This window comes from Triticum aestivum, chromosome 1D, assembly GCF_018294505.1.
Source record: "Triticum aestivum cultivar Chinese Spring chromosome 1D, IWGSC CS RefSeq v2.1, whole genome shotgun sequence".
Taxonomy (NCBI): domain Eukaryota; kingdom Viridiplantae; phylum Streptophyta; class Magnoliopsida; order Poales; family Poaceae; genus Triticum; species Triticum aestivum.
This window is the reverse complement of record NC_057796.1, coordinates 44,779,104-44,783,273: the sequence shown is the minus strand read 5'-3', so window position 1 is coordinate 44,783,273 and position 4,170 is coordinate 44,779,104.

Here is a 4,170-nt window from a genome sequence, read left to right as displayed (position 1 = left end):
TTTGTTTTGTTTCTACTTACAACAACAAACTTATTTATTTTATTTTATTTTGTTTCTAATTACTTATTTATTTTACTTTATGATAATTATTTTTGCTATTAAAGTTTCTAACAAAAAAAGTTCTTTATGAAAATTCTTTTTGTTTTCAATGATTTTGAACAGAAAATACTTCGATAATTTTAGTTGAATCAATTTTATATAATTTTAGTTTCAAAAATACTAGAGGTTGCTTATAATGTTTTGAACAGAAAATACTTTTATAATTTTAGTTTCATAAATTTTATTTATGTTATTAAAATTTATTTTATTTTGTTTGTACTTATATATTTCATTAAAGTTTATATTATTTTGTTTCTAATTCATTTTAAAATCTTAAAAATACAAATAATATATCAAAAAAATCAGAAAAATAAAACTAATTCATTTTAAAATCTTAAAAATACAATTATATATCAAAAAAATCAGAAAAATAAAACTAATTCATTTTAAAATCCCTTGGAGGTTTGACAAAAGGTTTGATACATCATTCAGTTCATCGACCAAATACAAAGTTTGGTACAATAAATTATTACACATCAATTCTTCCCTTGTGTCCCTGCTTGCTTACGATTGTGCCGTATCCATGGAGCATCCTCATCATTTAACTTAATGCTTGGGTCAGTGTTCACTTTGAAGGGCGGAATTTCACCAAACATATTATAATCTTCTGACATGTCTGTCTTGTCCTCCACTCCCACGATGTTTCTTTTCCCTGAAAGAACAATGTGGCGCTTTGGATCATCGCATGATGTACTGATCGTTTTCTTATCTTTCCGTTTCCTCGGTTTGCTACTCATGTCCTTCAAATAAAAAACCTGAGCGACATCTTTGGCAAGGACGAATGGTTCGTCAAGGTAACCAAGATTGTTGAAATCCACCATTGTCATTCCGTATTGCTCGTCCACCTTTACCCCACCTCCTGTTAGCTTGAACCATTTGCACCTGAACAAAGGGACCTTAAAGGAGGGTCCATAGTCAAGTTCCCATATCTCCTCTATGTAACCATAATATGTGACCTTTCGCCCATTCTCGGTTGCTGCATCAAAGCGGACACCACTGTTTTGGTTGGTGCTCTTTTTATCTTGGGCGATGGTGTAAAATGTATTCCCATTTATCTCGTACCCTTGGAAAATCGTTATAGTCGAAGATGGTTTCTTGGCCAACATGTACAGCTGATCTCCAACATCATTGTCATTCATTAAATGTTTTCGCAACCAACTGCCGAAAGTCTCCATGTGGGCCTTTCTAATCCAGGATTCAGGCTTCCCCGGGTTGTCCGAGCGTAAAATATTCTTGTGTTGCTCGAAGTACGGAGCCACAAAGCTGGAATTTTGCAGAACTGTGTGGTGTGCTTCAGTCATAGAATGACCGTCCATACATATCGTGGATTTCCTTCCGATCTTGCCTTTTCCACTTAGTCTCCCCTCGTGCCGCGATTGAGGAATACCAATCGGCTTAAGGTCAGGAACATAGTCAAAACAGAACTCAATTACCTCCTCATTTCCATAGCCCTTGACGATGCTTCCTTCTGGCCTAGCACGGTTACGAACATATTTCTTTAATACTCCCATGAACCTCTCAAAGGGGAACATATTGTGTAGAAATACAGGACCGAGAATGGAAATCTCTTCGACTAGGTGGAGCAGGAGGTGCGTCATAATATCGAAGAAGGATGGTGGGAACACCAACTCGAAACTGACAAGGCATTGGACCACATCGTTCTGTAACCGTGGTAGATCTTCTGGCTTGATTACCTTCTGAGAGATTGCATTGAGGAATGCACATAGCTTCACAATGGCTACTCGAACATTTTCCGGTAGGAGCCCCCTCAAAGCAATCGGAAGCAATTGCGTCATAATCACGTGGCAGTCGTGAGACTTCAGGTTTTGGAACTTTTTCTCCGCCATGTTTATTATTCCCTTTATATTCGACGAGAAGCCAGACGGAACCTTCATACTGCTCAGGCATTCAAAAAAATGACCTTCTCTTCTTTGGTAAGAGCGTAGCTGGCACGACCTTGAAACCATTCCGGATGCCGGTCATCTGGGTCTTTCAAAAGTTGCTGGTCCTGCCGTGCTTCCTTTGTATCATTTGTCTTCCCATACACGCCCAACAAGCTTAGCAGGTTCACGCAAATATTCTTCGTAACATGCATCACGTCGATTACAGAGCGGACATCTAGGACTTTCCAATATTCTAGCTCCCAAAATATAGATTTCTTCTTCCACATGGGTGCGTGCCCGTCAACTCCCCGCGGAACTGATTGTCCGCCAGGACCCTTTCCAAAGATGACTTTCAAATCCTTGACCATATCAAATATCTCAGCACCAGTACGTTCCGCAGGCTTCGGCCGGTGATCTGCCTTGCCGTTGAAATGCTTGCCTTTCTTTCTTACGTTATGATTTCGGGGAAGAAATCGACGATGACCCAGGTACACGTTCTTCTTACAATTAACCAAACGTACACTTTCAGTCTCATGTAAGCAGTGCGTGCATGCATTGTATCCCTTATTTGTCTGTCCCGAAAGGTTACTGAGAGCAGGCCAATCGTTGATGGTTACAAAAAGCAACGCTCGTAGGTCAAATTCCTCTCCTTTGTGCTCATCCCAGACACGTACACCAGGTCTGGCCCACAACTGTAAAAGTTCATCAACTAATGGCCTTAGGTACACATCGATGTCGTTCCCGGGTTGCTTTGGACCTTGGATGAGCACTGGCATCATAATGAACTTCCGCTTCATCCACAACCAAGGAGGAAGGTTGTAGATGCATAGAGTCACGGGCCAGGTGCTATGGCTGGAGCTCTGCTCGCCAAAAGGATTCATGCCATCAGTACTTAGACCAAATCTTATGTTCCTTGCGTCAGCTGCAAAATCTTTGAACACTCTGTCGATCTTTCTCCATTGCGTTCCATCAGCGGGGTGTCTCAACTCCCCGTCGGACTTACGGTCCTCTTTGTGCCATCGCAACGACTTGGCATGCTTTTTGTTCATGAACAGACGTTTCAACCGTGGTATTATAGGAGCATACCACATCACCTTGGCGGGAACCCTCTTCCGGGGTTTCTCGCCCTCAACATCGTCACCAGGGTCATCGCCTCTGATCTTATAACGCAATGCAGTGCATATAGGGCATTCATTCAAATTCTCGTATTCACCGCGGTAGAGGATACAGTCGTTAATGCATGCATGTATCTTCAGAACCTCTAAACCTAGAGGGCAGACAACCTTCTTTGCTTCGTACGTACTGGCGGGCAACTCGTTATTCTTCGGAAACATATTCTTCAACATTTTCAGCAAATTTTCAAATGATGAGTCACCTACACCTTCCTGTGCCTTCCATTTTAGCAAATCCAGTGTGCAGCCCAGCTTTTTTAGACTATTATCGCATCCTGGATACAACGACTTTTTGTGATCCTCTAACATGCGATCCAAATTCTCCCTATCCTTGTCAGTTTCGCAGCGTCTCCGTGCATCAGCAATGGTCCGACCAAGATCATCAGCGGGCTCATCATGTGCCTCTTCTTCACCTTCACCTAACCCTTCCCCACCTTCAGCATCATCCTCCATGAAAGTATCACCGAAATGATCATGATAGTTGTCATCGATATCATCCCCTTCTTCATCTTCTTCCATTCTAACCCCTCTTTCTCCATGCTTGGTCCAACAATTATAGCTTCGCATGAAACCGCGCCGAAGCAGGTGCATGTGAACCTCTCTTGAGGAGGAGTAACCCTTCTGATTCTTACAGACAGCACATGGACAGATAATAAAACCTCACTGCTTGTTCGCATTTGCCACTACGAGGAAATCTTTCAAACCCGTAGTGAACTCGCCGGAGAGTCGGGGACCGTACATCCATTGCCGATTCATCTGCATTATTATTATATAAAGTATATAATTAACCATCATGCATTTGTTAAACTAACTAGCTAGAAATAATACAAATTAAACAATGAACTACACACATGCATATTTTATCAATGACACATGAAAGGTTCAAGTTGCTAACCGCGATCGCGGAGGAAAAATAAATGAGAAAGCTCAAGTGTGGCTCGGACACTTCATATCATGTTTGTTTCAGGCTCTCGGGCATTTCATCGAACACCTTGTGTGCATAGGAGGAACCAAAA